Source organism: Mobula birostris, chromosome 14, assembly GCF_030028105.1.
Source record: "Mobula birostris isolate sMobBir1 chromosome 14, sMobBir1.hap1, whole genome shotgun sequence".
In the NCBI taxonomy this organism is placed as follows: Eukaryota; Metazoa; Chordata; class Chondrichthyes; order Myliobatiformes; family Myliobatidae; genus Mobula; species Mobula birostris.
In genome coordinates, this window is record NC_092383.1 from 30370061 (window position 1) to 30385222 (window position 15162).

The following is a 15162-nucleotide window of genomic DNA, read 5'->3' on the forward strand; positions in this document are numbered from 1 at the left end:
CTCGCAGATACCAAAAAACGCGGATGCTAAAGTCCCTTATTCATCCTGTCTCAATGCAGTGGACCTTAGTACCTAGCAGAACCCCGGACCTTATTTAACCTGTCTCAGTGCGGTGGGCATTAGGACCTGGCGGCGGAGCTCTGAATCCGCAGTGTTTCTGTTCACGAAAATAATCATGATCACGATTGAAAATAAAGTGGAAATAACAAAGCGATCGGAAAGAGGTGAAATACCATCGGTCATTGGAAAAGCGTTAGGCTATTGTCGGTCAACGATTGGAACAAATTTAAAGGATAAAATGAGAAAAGCCCTGCCCCGATGAAAGCTACAATTATTACTAAGCAACGCAGTGGTTTAATTATTGGGTTTTGGGGTTTTGGGTTTTTGATCCTCCACATCAACCCGAAAGGGATGGACAGCGCGTTCGGGAGCCATCTGTCATTGGATCGAACTCGGGAATTTCCGTTCCCAAGCCCAGCGCTGAAACATACGTTTCTTAAGTATTTTATATGCATAGAAAGGTAAAATATATACTATATACAAACATTTGACTAACTGACACTAACTAGTATCGGATGTACCTGTTCCAACTTACTTAGTAAGAGAACTTATGGTTTTTTTCGATCCCGATCCACGATAACCTACGCACATCCTCCCGTATACTTTAAATCATTTCTAGATTACTTATAATACCTAATACAATATAAATGCCATGTAAAATAGTTGTAATACTGCATTGTTTAGGGAATAATGACAAGAAAATAAAGTCTGTACATGTTCGAACAACAAGTGCTGGAACAGCACTTCCGGGTTTTCTCAATTCGTGGTTGGTTGAATTCGCGCATGCGGAACTCGCGGATAAGGAGGGCCGACTGTAACTGGAATCCACTGGATTTATAAAATGAAGCACCCCACAGTTACATTTGTTTGGGCCAATGACGACGTTAACAATGTATCGATTAAAAAAGATTGGAGAGCTGGTTTTTAAACTTTGCTAAGGTGCTTGCCTCAATACTATTTCTGGCAGCTCATTCAAAATACACCACTCTCTTTGCATTAAGAAGCTGCCCCCACGTCCCTTGTAAATCTCTCACTTCTGATCTTAAACATGTTACGTTTTGCAACTTCAAAACTTTAAACCAATTCAAATGAAGATGCACAAAGTCTGAAATACGGGTCTAGTTCGAATTTAGTTTAAGCGAGGCATGCACATATCACGTGGCTGTGTGATGGCGTATGCCATTCATGTATTTATACATATAACCCATAATTAATTATTTAAACAAACAAGGATGCTTAATCAAACAATATAGATACAAGATTAGTCAAATATTACTCTAATATTAAATACAAAACATATAGCCTCTTGCTTTCAGCATCTCTTCCCTGGTGCTTTTATCCTATCTATGCCCCTCATGATCCTATATACCTCTATCAAGTCACCCCAATCTCCTACGTTCCACGGAATAAACTCCTAGACTATGTAACCTCTTCTTGTAACTCATGTCCCCAAGTCCAGGTAAGATCCTGATAAATACGTTCTGTACTCTTTCTAGCTTAATAACATCTTTCTTATAACATATGTGGAAGGAAAAGGGTGAAATAAAGGATGTAAGGAGTTATTTTAATTGCTGTATATTGGGATACATTGCACAGGACTGTAGTACAAACAGGCTTTATAATCTGAACACCACACACAAAATGCTGGTGGAACGCAGCAGGCCAGACAGCATCAATAGGAAGAGGTACAGTCGACGTTTTGGGCCGAGATCCTTCGTCAGGACCAACTGAAAGAAGAGATAGTAAGAGATTTGAAAGTGGGAGGGGGAGGGGAGATCTGAACTGACAGGAGAAGACAGGAGGGGGAGGGATGGAGCCAAGAGCTGGACAGTTTATTGGTAAGAAGATACAAGGCCGGAGAAGGGAGAGGATCATGGGACAGGAGGCCTAGGGCGAAAGAAAGGGGGAGGGGAGCGAGACCCGATGCAGACTTGCAGACCGTTTCACTGAACACCTATGTTCTGTCCGCCAGAGAAAGCAGGATCTCCCAGTGGCCACACATTTCAATTCCACGTCCCATTCCCACTCTGATATGTCCATCCATGGCCTCCTCTACTGTCAAGATGAAGCCACATTCAGGTTGGAGGATCAACACCTTATATTCTGCCTGGGTAGCCTCCAGCCTGATGGCATGAGCATTGACTTCCCTAACTTCCATTAATGCCCCTCCCCCCCTTTCTTACCCCATTTCTTATTTATTTATTTTTATTTTTTTTCCCTTTCTTTCTCTCTCTTTATTCTCCCTCTGTCTCCCTCACTATATCTTCCTCTGATGCTCCCCTCCCTTTTTCTTTTTTCCTGGGCCTTCTGTCCCATGATCCTCTCCCTTCTCCAGCCTCGTATCCCTTTTGCCAATCAACTTTCCAGCTCTTAGTTCCATTCCTCCCCCTCCTGTCTTCTCCTATCAGTTCAGATCTCCCCCTCCCTCTCCCACTTTCAAATCTCTTCTTTCAGTTAGTCCTGACGAGGGTCTCGGCCTAAAACGTCGACTGTACCTCTTCCTATTGATGCTGCCTGGCCTGTTGCGTTCACCAGCATTTAGTGTGTGTTGCTTGAACTGCCAGCATCTGCAGATCTCCTTGCGTTTGCGTTTATAATCTGAATCCTATTATAGATCAGAGGTTGGAATGTGAGAATTCTTGGAAGTTAATGTTTTGGCTGATGAGGAGACATTTGAATGTTTCCATATTCATCACCAATTATTTCCAGCTTTCTTTTGATTTAAAGCATTAAAGTCTCCTTAAGGTGTGTATGTTTGTATTTTTAGCTCATCTGTTAACCACTTAACTCTCAAAAATAAGCTATTTTCTGAACTGGTTTAAAGTTTGTGCAATAAAGTTTTTCACTGCAGAAATTAACTTTTCGTTCTAAGTTTTTCAGTTATTTCAAAATGTTCTAAAAGTCCTAGTCACAGAATGAGGTACATTAACCTGGTCTCTGCTTGTATATGTAGACACAATCTTTGAAAGATATATATAGCACTGGACTCCAGCAGATCTATTTCGACCCAACATCAAACTGATGTCCATAAAGTAATTTCAGATTGTGTACGTATGCTCTCTGACCGTCATATGGACTGGTTTCAGAATGCCATATACAGAGCAACAACCGAAATTTGGAAATAAGAAAATGAACATTACTTCTTCACCCGCATATTTTATGTACAAGCACTGCATGTTATCAATTTTGAAATCCCTTTCTACAAATTCTTCACCTGTCACATATAGTACTGAGTAACTGAAATGGGGTTTGCTTTGTATCTTCAACAAGGTAAGCTAAATTACTATACAGAATTACACAGGATTTTGGACTTCCAGCTCAAGAACCCAGTTGCTGTGAATAATTGACGGTGTGAACACAATCTGATTGATTGAACAAAATGATCATTGTCCACTGAATAAATGAAATAGTTCTAGCACTGTAATATAGTTACAAATTATATTAAAAATACTAATTTTTTGGAAACATGTTATGGTTTATATACATTGTGATTACGTTCCTAAGATGACGAGACTCAAACTTGTGAGAAGTGTTTGGTAGATTGTACAGAACTTTTCCCCATAGCAGAGGTGTCAAAAATGAGAGGACATAAGTTTAGGGTAAGGAGCAACTGTTGTGTATTTAATATTACTGTAATATTTGAGTAATATATTGTATATATATATATATATATATATTAATAAAGTATTCTTTGTTTACATAATTCATTAAGAGTTATATGTAAAAGTACATGAATGGCATAAGTCATAACGTCACCACATCATATGTGTGCACCTCACTAAAGTAAAAGGAAGTAGACATGATTTCTCGGTCTCCTGTGCTTCTCTTTCGATTAATTTCTGGAGCAACAAACCATAACATCAACAGGTTTAGAGGGAATCCAAGGAAGAGCTTTATTCCCTGACAGGAGTGTTTACAATCTAGAATGCACTGTCATGGGAAACAAGATATTCTTACGACATTTGTTGTTCCGCTCCGCGCCTTGTGGCGCATCGGGCTGCAACCTTGCCGTTTCTTTAGCATTTGTCTGTTTTTTTTTTATAAGGCTGAGTTGCTAGCGCAACGGTCAACACAGTACGGACGGAAAACGTGCAAGGAGCCGGCCGGATTCGAACCCGGGACCACTCGCCTCGAAGTTTGGTGCAGATGCCACTACACTACCGGCTGGCATTACATTTAAGAAGTTCCGAAGTAATCATCCAAATCCCCAATGCAAAGAAGACTGCAGACCTACTGTTGGAAAAGAGGATCAACAGAGAGTTTTTTTTGGAGGAATAGAGAGCATGTTTGGAGGGTTAGTACTTTGCTCTGGGTGTCAGATGTGGGAATCCTGGGAATATTTCAGTCTCCCCAGATGGCCAGATCTATGCCAGGTGAACCGAGGTGCAGCTCCTGAGAGAGCGTGTTAGGGATCTGGAGCTGCGGCTTGTTGAGCTACAGCTTATTAGGGAAAGTGAGCAGGAGATAGATAGGAGCTACAGGGAGTTAGTCACCCTGAGGCTGCAGGAGTTAGATAAGTGGGTGATTGTCAAGGAAAGGGATGGGAAGAGTTCAGATAGTAAAGAGCACCCCTGTGGCCATCTCCCTCAGTAATCATTATCTTGTTTGGATGCTGTTGAGGGAGGTGACCTGACAGAGGATGACCATGGTAATCGGGTCTCTGGCACTGAGCTTGGTTCCGTCGTGCAGAAGGGAAAGAGGAAGATGAGGAATGCGGTAGTCATAGGGGGTTCCACAGTGAGGGGAACAGACAGGAGGTTCTGTCAGCCTGATAGAGATACCCGCATGGTGTGTTGCCTCCCAGGTGCCAGGGTACGGAATGTCTCGGATCGGGTGCAGAATATTCTGAAGCGAGAGGGTGAACAGCAAGAAGTCTTGGTACCAATGGCATAGGTAGAAAAAAGGAGGAGGTCCTGAAGAGAGAATTCAGGGAGTTGGGTAGGAAGCTGAAAAGAGGGACCTCTAGGGTAGTAATCTCAAGATTGCTGTCTGTGCCACGTGCTAACAAGCGCAAAAATAGCATGATCAGGCATATTAATGTGTGGCTGAGAGACTATGTGTTCCTGGGTCATTGGGCACTCTTCTGGGGAAGGTACAACCTATACGAAAAGGACGGGTTACACCTGAACCCAAAGGGGTCCAATATCTTAGCAGGCAGGTTTAATAGAGTTGTCAGAGAGGGTTTAAACTAATTTGGCAGGAGGGTGGGAACCGGAGTGGTAGGGCTGAGGAAGGGGAAAACAGAAAAAAATCAAAGGTAACATGCAACAGAGATGATAGACAGGACAGGCAGGAAATGAGGCATAATCACAGCCAGTGGGATGAGTTACAGGGCCATAGAGGCATTGTGCAGTTAAAACAGAAAGCAACAAAGACTGGACTGTAAGTGTTATATTTGAATGCATGCAGCATAAGGGGTGGTGTGGCCCTGTGTATAAGAAATAATATTAAATCACTAGAAAGGGATGACATAGGATCGGAAGGTGTAGAGTCTCTATAGGTTGAGTTAAGAAATGGCAAGGGTAAAAGGACCCTAATGGCAGTTGTATTCAGGCCTTTAAACAGCAGCCGGGATGTAGATTACAAATTACAGCAGGAGATAGAAAAGGTGTGTCAGAAGGGCAATGTCATGACAATCGTTGGGGATTTTAACATGAAAGTTGATTGGGAAAACTGGATCAGTACTGGACCTCAAGAGAGAGAATTTGTAGAACGTCTAGGGATGGTTTTTTAGAATAGCTTGTTGTTGAGACCACTAGGGGATTGGCTGTGCTGGATTGGGTGTTGTGCAATGATCCGGAGGTGAGAAGAGAGCTTAAGGTTAAGGAACCCTTAGGGAACAGTGATCACAATATGATCGAGTTCACTTTGAAATTTGAGAAGGAGAAACTAAATTCCAATGTGTCAGTATCTCAGTGGCATAAAGGAAGTTACAATGGCATGAGAGGGGAACTGGCCAAGGTTGTCTGGAAAGAGACACTAGCAGAAAGGACAGCAGAGCAGCAATGGCTGGAGTTTCTGTGAAAAATAAGGGAAGTACAAGACAGATATATTCCAAATAAGAAGAAATTTTCAAATGGAAGAAGGACACTACCATGGCTGACAAGAAAAGTCAGAGCCAAAGTAAAAGCAAAAGAGAAGGCATACAAAGGAAGCCAAAGCTAGTGGGAAGATAGAAGATTGGGAAGCTTTTAAAAACTTGCAAAAGGAAACTAAGAAGGTCATTAGGAAGAAAAAGATGAATTATGAAAGGAAGCTGGTGACCAATATCAAAGAAGATAATAGAAGCTTTTTTAAGTATATTAAGGGTAAAAGAGAGTTGAAGGTAGATATAAGACCAATAGAAAATGATGCTGGAGATATTTTATTGAGAGGTGCAGAGATGGCAGAGGAACTGAATGCATATTTTGCATCAGTCTTCACAGTGGAAGACATCTGCAGTATACCGGACATTCAAGAGTGTCAGGGAAGTGAAGTATGTTCAGTGAAAATTATGACTGAGAAGGTGCTCAAGAAGCTTAATGGTCTGAGGGTAGATAAATCTCCTGGACCTGATGGAATGCACCCTTGGGTTCTGAAGGAAGCAGCTGGAGATATTGCGAAGGCATTAACAATGATCTTTCAAGAATCAATAGATTCTGGCATTGTACTGGATAACTGGAAAATTGCAAATGTTACTCTGTTATTTAAGAAGGGCACGAGGCAGCAGAAAGGAAACTATAGACTGGTTAGCCTGACATCAGTGGTTGGGAAGTTGTTGGAATTGATTGATAGGGATGAGATTATGGAGTTCCTGGAGCCACATGACAAGATAGGCCAAAGTCAGCATGGTTTCCTGAAAGGAAAATCCTGCCGGACTAACCTACTGCAATTTTTTGAGGAAATTGCAAGCAGGGTAGACAAAGAAGATGCAATAGAGGTGGTGTACTTGGATTTTCAGAAGGCTTTTGACAAGGCCCCACACGAGGCTGCTTAGCAAGATAAGAGCCCACGGAATTACAGGGGAGTTACTAGCATGGGTGGAGCATTGGCTGATCAACAGAAAACAGAGAGTGAGAATAAAGGGATCCTATTCTGGCTGGCTGCTGGTTACTAGTGGAGTTCCACAAGGGTTGGTGTTGAGACCGATGTTTTTTTTACGATACTTGGACTAGGGGATTAATGGATTTGGTGCTAAATTTGCCAATAATACAAAGATAGGTGGAGGAGCGGGTAGTGTTGAGGAAACAGACAACCTGCAGAAAGACTTAGGTAGTTTAGGGCAATGGGCAAAGAAGTGGTAAATTAAATACAATGCTGGAAAGTGAATGGTCATGCACTTTGGTGGAAGAAATAAATGGGCAGACTATTATTTAGATGGGGACAGAATTCAAAATGCAGAGATGCAAAGGGACTTGGGAGTCCTTGTGCAAGATACCCTAAATGTTAACCTCCAGGTTGAGTCGGTGGTGAAGAAAGCGAATGCAATGTTGGCACTCATTTCTAGAGGTATAGAATATAACAGCAGGGATGTAATGTTGAGGCTCTATAAGGCACTCGTGGGACCACACGTGGAGTATTGTGTGCAGTTTTGGGTTCCTTATTTTAGAACATATATAGTGACATTGAAAAGGGTTCAGAGAAGATTCATGAGAATGATTCCAGAAATGAAAGGGTTACCGTATGAGGAACATCTGGCAGTTCTTGGGCTGTATTCCCTGGAGTTCAGGAGAATGAGGGGGGGATCTCATAGAAACATTCCAAATGTTAAAAGGCCTGAACAGATTAGATATGGCAAAGTTATTTCCCATGGTAGGGGAATCTAGGACAAGAGGGCACAACTTCAGGATTGAAGGACATCCATTTAGAACAGAGATGTGGAGAAATTACTTTAGCCAGAGGGTGGTAAATCTGTGGAATTTGTTGCCATGAGCGGCCATGGAGGTCAAGTCACTGGATGCATTTAAGATAGAGATAGATAGGTTCTTGATTAGCCAGGGCATCAAAGGGTATGGAGAAGGCAGTGGAGTGGCGATGACTGGAAGAATTGGATTAGCCCATGATTGAACGGTGGAGCAGACTTGATGGGCTGAATGGCCTACTTCTGCTCCTATATCTTATGGTCATTATGTAGATAATGGTTTACTGGGTGTGGTGGGCAGGAGGTTTATTTCAGAGCTGCATGACTCTATAAATCTGAAACACTGCAAAAGCTGGATTTTGTAATCTTTTAGCTCTGGAATAATCCATTTAGAATAAACCACACTATAAAAGGCATTAAGGATCAAGCCTCTGACCTTATGAAGGACCTGGTCCTCTGAATTTTCCTCTCTTAAGTAACTTCATTCTAGATTTGTTGTCACCTTCTAACAGGTGAATGTATCCCCAACTGTCAAAACCTTGAACCACAAGATTTGTCAAAACTAGCCGAGTTGATACCTATCAGTTCAAGAGCAGGGAACATGCATAGACTTGATTAAAAGCACTTACAAATATAGGGAATTACTGCGAGTTTAAACAGGACGCTGTGTTGGGAAAGCAATCTAATACTGCAGCCTGTGTTGTTTCACAGAATCTTTTCAAGAAGTTCACAAAAATGGCTTAAGGCAATTAAAGGATCAACATTCACAAACAAGTTGTACTCTGATTTAACCTTTGTGAGTCTGCCAGTTATGATGAAACCTTTCCAACAGAGGAGCTGCCTTGCAGTCAGAGTTGTTTACATTTCCTTTACTCCGCCCATATAACTTTTTTCATAAACTTGTTTCTGGTTAACCTTTAACAAGGCCTCAAAAAGTCCTTGGAAAATAACATGATTGCACAAAACAGTAAAGATGAAGTGAGGTTTTGTAATCCAATAAGGATTCGAGTTGTTCTAGCTTTGCTGATCAAAAAGCAGTTATCGTTGTTTTTGTGCTTGTCTTAGGAACATTGAATATAGAACGCTACAGTACAGTACAGGCCTTTCTGTGCACTACGTCCTGTCAACCTTTTAACCTGCTCTCAGGTCAATGTAACCCTTCCCTCTCACATAGTTTTATTGGTTTTATTCTATCAAAGTAAGTGGTGACAAACTTATTTCATCCCTATATTACTGCCTATAAACTCGAACAGCAATGCATAATTAAATTTAGATGTAACTCACCTGATGCCTAATATTTCTATTTCAGAGTCAATTTAAATATTGGAGCATCATTCATTTCAACACTGCACATTCTTTTCAATTGTTTAATTAAAACAAAAAAATTGCTGGGATTAGTAAGCATAATATAACAGGCCTTAGACCGTAGAACAGTCAGCACAGGAACATGCCTTTCAACCCAAATTACTCTCCCACACTATTAAGCTAATGGTGCTAGCCGGTGGTGTAGTGGCATCAGCACTGGACTTCAAGGCAGATGGTCATGAGTTCAAACCCAGCTGGGTCCCAATCTGGAGCAGTATCTGCGTGGAAGAAAGTCCTGGCAATCTACTTCCATATCTTGCCATACAAACCCTATGGACCCTATGGTCCATGAGGTCACGGACTTGACTTAACGACTGAACAACAACAAGCCAAACTAAACTAATTCCTTCTGCCTGGATATCATTCTCTGTCATATGTGCCTCCACATTCTGTCCCTTCAAATTTCAAACATGGTTGCTTACCCATTTTCTCCATTCTGACGGAAAATCTTCTGTTCTTCTCTGATGACTTCCTCAATACAAATGATGCCTGACCTGCTGAGTGCTTCCAGTACTCCAATTCCATATTTAAATTTGTTCACAGCACGCCACTGTCGTTGGCCAAGTCTAAGGTGGTGACAAATCAGCATATAGGAGGGAGATTAAAAATCAGCCTGAGTGGTGCCACAACAACCACCTCTCACTCAATGTCAGCAAGACCGAGGAGCTGATTATTGACCTCAGGAGGAGGAAGCCGGAGGTCCATGAGCCAGTCCTCATCAGGGGATCAGAAACAGAGAAGGTCAGCAACTTTAAATTCCTCAGTGTTATCATTTCCGAGGACCTATCCTGGGCTTAGCAGATAAGTGCAATTATGAAGAAAGCATACTGCCTTAGAAGCTTGCAAAGATTCAGTGTGATATCTAAAACTTTGACAAACTTCTATAGCTGTGAGTTGCAGAGTATATTAGACAATAGACAATAGGTGTGGGAGTAGGCCATTCAGCCCTTCGAGCCAGCACCACCACTCACTGTGATCATGGCTGATCATCTACAATCAGTACCCTTTTCCTGCCTTCTCCCCATATCCCTTCACTCTGCTATCTTTAAGAGCTCTATCTAACTCTTTTTTGAAAGAATCCAGAGAATTGGCCTCCACTGCCTTCTGAGGCAGAGCATTCCACAGAACCACAACCCTCTGTATGAAAAAGTTTTTCCTCAACTCCGTTCTAAATTGTCTACCACTTATTCTTAAACTGTGGCCTCTGGTTCTGGACTCCCCCAACATCGGGAACATGTTTCCTGCCTCTATCGTGTCCAATCCCTTAATAATCTTATATGTTTCAATCAGATCCCCTCTCATCCTTCTAAATTCCAGTGTATACAACCCCAGTTGCTCCAATCTTTCAACATATGACAGTCCCGCCATCCCAGGAATTAACCTTGTGACCCTATGCTGCACTCCCTCAATAGCTAGAATGTCCTTCCTCAAATTTGGAGACCAAAACTGTACACAATATTCCAGGTGTGGTCTCACCAGGCCCCTGTACAACTGCAGAAGGACCTCTTTGCTCCTATACTCAATTCCCCTTGTTATGAAGGCCTATATTGATAGGTTGCATCACAGCCTGGTATGGAAACAACAATGCCCTTGAATGGAAAATCCCACAAAAAGTAGTGGATACAGCCAAGTCCATCGTGGGTAAAGCCCTCCCCACCATAGAGCACATCTACAAGGAGTGCTGTCACAGGAAAGCAGCATTGTGTGTCAAAGCAGAGACCCCGCCACCCAGGTGTGCCCTTGTCTCACTGCTGCCGTCAGAAAGAGCCTCAGGACCCACAGCGTCAGGTTCAGGAACAGTTATTACCCCTCAACCATCCGGCTCTTGAACCAGTGGGGATAACTTCACTCTCCCCATCACTGAACTGCTCTCACAGCTATAGACTCAATGTCAAGGACTCCTCATCTCATTTTCTTGATATTTATTGCAAATTTATTTATTATTATTTCTTTTGTATTTGCAGAGTTTGCACACTAGCTGTTTGTCAGCCCTTTTGGGTGTGGTCTTTCATTGATTCTATTGTGTTTCTTAAACTTACTGACTATGCCTGCATGAAAACAAATCTCAGGGTTGTATATGATGACATACCTGTACTTTGATTATAAATTTACTTTGAACTTATTGGCTGTTAATTTTATTTCAGATTTTCACCATCTGCTTTTTTTTTTGTTTTCCTTTACATTTCCTTAATTTGTTTTTTTTTTAAGGATAACCAGAGCTAGGATTGAAATAAAAACTTGCAGTTCTGAACTCTTTCACAAGCACAGTATCTTCCAAGTGTTTGACAGTCAATTAAGGATATTTGAACTGTAACCGCTCTTGTAATAAAAGAAATGTGACAGGTAACCTACAGAAGGTGAACTCCAAAAGGCCTCAATGTGATAAATCATCTGATCATCTTTATTTAAAATCATTTTGATGAGGAAATTCACCAAGACATCATGGATTACTTCCTTGTACTTTTTCAGAATATCACCATTGAGCTGTGTTCAGTTCTTTGCGGGAATGGGACCCGCTCTCAGGGTTTCATAACTGGCTGCTGTTCGGCATGCCAAGGGCTTAGCCTAAGAGCCTGGCTCCGATTTGGAAGCCGAGGATCTCGGGGCTCTGGAGACGGGCAGATTGAGGGTTCGCTGTCATAGCAGGAGATCCGTGTGTCATCGGGGGAGTCCAAATGTCTACGGCTATGTAGCCGGAGACCCAAGATTAATGAGATCTTCAGGCACAGAGCTCGAAAAAAGCGACATAAAGGACTTTTAGCATCATAAACCAGCGAGTTGTTTGCTTTGCCTCCCTGCTTGCTAGGAAAACAGAGAACCTCCTTCTCCCTTATTAGGGGGAGAGAGGGAGAGAGGGTGAGGGGAGAGGGGGGAGAGGGGAGAGGGGGGAGAGGGGAGAGAGGTGAGGGGAGAGAGAGAGAGAGAGAGAGAGAGAGAGAGAGAGAGGGGGGAGAGAGAGAGAGAGAGAGAGAGAGAGAGAGAGAGAGACTGACTGACTCTGTGGTATGTCATACACCCGGCGAAACGCAAAGCCACTGGGGTAACTGCAAGTCTGTGCTATTGCTTGATTCATGCTTGAGTGCTCGGTGGTGGGTGCAGATGCTTTTATTTGCCGGTGGGGGGGGAGGGGGGATTGTTGCTTACGCATGGGAGGGAGGGGAACGGTGGGGGGAACTTTGAGGTTCTAACATTTAACTGGGCACTCCTCTGTTTTCGTGGATGGTTGTGAAGAAAAAGCATTTCAGGATGTATATTGTATACATTTCTCTGACAGTAAATTGTACCTTTGAACCTTTGAGAAACTTCAGCTAAATATAATCAATACTTATTGCTGAAAACATAATCTAAAACAAGATTATCTATATTTTATCACATTTATGTTTTTAGGACATTGCTATACACAAACCAGGTGTCTATTCTTCAAAAAGACTTGACTCTGTACAGCAGTGTGGGATACCCAAGGGTCACTAAGGACCTAGAACATACAGAACATTACAGCACAGTACAGGTGCTTCGACACACAATGTTGCTTCGACCTTTTGACCTGCTCTAAGATCAATCTAACCCTTCCCTCCTATGTAGCCTTCCATTTTTCTATTATCTATGTGCCTATCTAAGAGTTTTTTAAATGCCTCTAATGTATCTGCCACAGGCAGGGCATTCTACACATCCAGTACGCTCTGTGTAAAAAATATCACCTCTGACATCCCCTATAGTTTCCTTCAATCACCCTAAGATTGTGCCTTCTTGTATTAGCCATTTTCAACCTGGGAAAAAGCCTATGGTTATCCGCTCAATCTATGCCTCTCATAATATTGTAGACCTCTTTTGTCACCTCCCGTCCTCCTTTGCTCCAAAGAGAAAAGTCCCAGCTTGCTCAATCTTTCTTCATAAGACATGCCCTCTAGTCCAGGCAGCATCTGGATACATATTCTCTGCACCCCCTGATGCTTCCACGACCTTCCAGTAACGAGGTGACGAGAACTGAACAGAATGTTCCAAGTGTGATCTAACCAGGGTTTTATAGAGCTGCACCTTGTGGCTCTTGACCTCAATCCCCAATTAATAAAGGCTAACTTACATATGACTTCTTAACAACCCTATCAACTTGCTCAGCAACTTTAAGCGATCTATGGACTTGGACACCAAGATCTCTCTGTTCCTTCACACTGCCAAGAATCCTGGTATTAACTCTATATCCTACCTTCAAATTCAACCTTCCAAAATTAATCACTTCACAATTTTATAGGCTGAACTTCTGCCACTTCTAAGCCCAGCTCTGCAACCTGTTAATATCCCACTGCAACCTACAGCAATCCTCCACACTATCCACAGCTCCACCAACCTTCATGTTATCAGATAACTTACTTCCACTTCCTCACCCAAGTTGTTTATAAACATCACGAAGAGTGGGGTCCTGGAACAAATCTCTGTAGAACACCTCTGGTCATCAACCTCCAGGCAAAATATGCTCCATCTACTACAACCTCTGCCTTCTGTGGACACGCCAATTTTGTATCCACACAACCATTTTTCCCAGGATCTCATGCCTCTTGACTTTCTGAATGAGCCTACTATGGAGAATCTTATCAAAAGAATCTTATTGCCTTACTAAAATCCATTTACACTACATCCACTACTCTACCTTCATCAATGTGCTTTGCCATATCCTCAAAGAATTCAATCAGGCTCCTGAGGCACCTGCCTCTCACCAGTCATGTTGACATAATCAAACCATGCCTCTCCAAATACTCACAAATCTTGTCTCTAAGAATCTTCTTCAATAAATTGTCTACCATTGAACAAGACTCACAGGTCTATAATTCCTAGGGTTATCCCTACTCCCTTTCTTGAACAAAGAAATAACATTTGCCAACCTTCAACAATCTAGTACTACTCCAGGGCCAGTGAGGACATAAAGATCATCGCAAAAGGCGCAACAAATCTCTTCCCTCTTTTCCCTTAGCAACCTGGGGCATGTCCAGTCTTATATTTCTATCCTATTGCTTTTCAGAAGTTGTGGCATACCCTTTTTCTTAACATTAACATGTTCAAGCACATCAGCCTTTTTTATGCTGTCCTCGCAAACTTCAAGGTCTCTCACTGGTGAATAGTGAAGCAAACTATTAAGAACCCCTACTACCTCCTACAATTCCAGGCTAATGTTCCCTCTACGATACCCTGATTGTCCTACTGTCATCATCCTGTTCTTCATACATGTATGCATAGAATACTTCAGAGATTTCCTCAATCCTTCTCGCCAAGGCCTTCTCCCACCTTCTAGTTCTCCTAAGTCCATTCTTCAGCTCCTTCTTGGCTACCGTGTAAGTCTCTAAAGCCCTATTTTACCTTGCTTCCAAAACATTAAGTAGGCTTCTTTCTTCCTCTTGACTAGATGTTCTGCATCTTTTTCCAATCATGGTTCCTTTACCCTACTATTCTTTCCCCGCTTCAAAGGGACAAACCGATCCAGAAACCCATACAAGTGCACCCTAAATAACCTCCACATCCTTTTACTTTATTTTATTTTACTGATATACAGTGCAGATTAGGCCCTTCAAGCCTTGCCACCCAGAACCCCCCCCATAATTTAATCCTACCCTAATCAAGGAACAATTTACAATGGCCAATTAACCTGCCAACCAATACGCCTTTGGATGGTGGGAGGAAAGCAGGGCACCCGGAGGAAACCCACACAGTTATGGGTAAAACATACAAACTTTTTACAGACAGTAGTGGGAATTGAACCTGGGGTCTCCTGTAAAGCTCTGTGCTAACCACTGTGCTACCGTGCCTCATTTCACTTTTGTGCATTTTCCCTGAGTACTTCTGCTCCCCAGTTCCTGCCTCATAATTCTCCCTCCTCCGGTTAACTACTTCCCCATACCCTGCTCCAG

General features: G+C 42.3%; 1 protein-coding gene across 7 annotated transcripts in view; it reads right to left on the reverse strand.

The window, feature by feature from the left end:
* Window positions 1-15162, reverse strand: part of sema4ba (sema domain, immunoglobulin domain (Ig), transmembrane domain (TM) and short cytoplasmic domain, (semaphorin) 4Ba) — a 455853-nt gene that overhangs the window by 171868 nt on the left and 268823 nt on the right. Inside the window, exon 1 of one of the 7 annotated variants that reach the window (XM_072278300.1) lies at window positions 9688-9709. The exons of the other annotated variants lie outside the window; for them this stretch is intronic. The gene's annotated coding sequence lies outside the window, so the exon portion shown is untranslated. Of the gene's footprint in view, window positions 1-9687; window positions 9710-15162 lie in introns of those variants that run through there. 7 annotated transcript variants of the gene reach the window in all.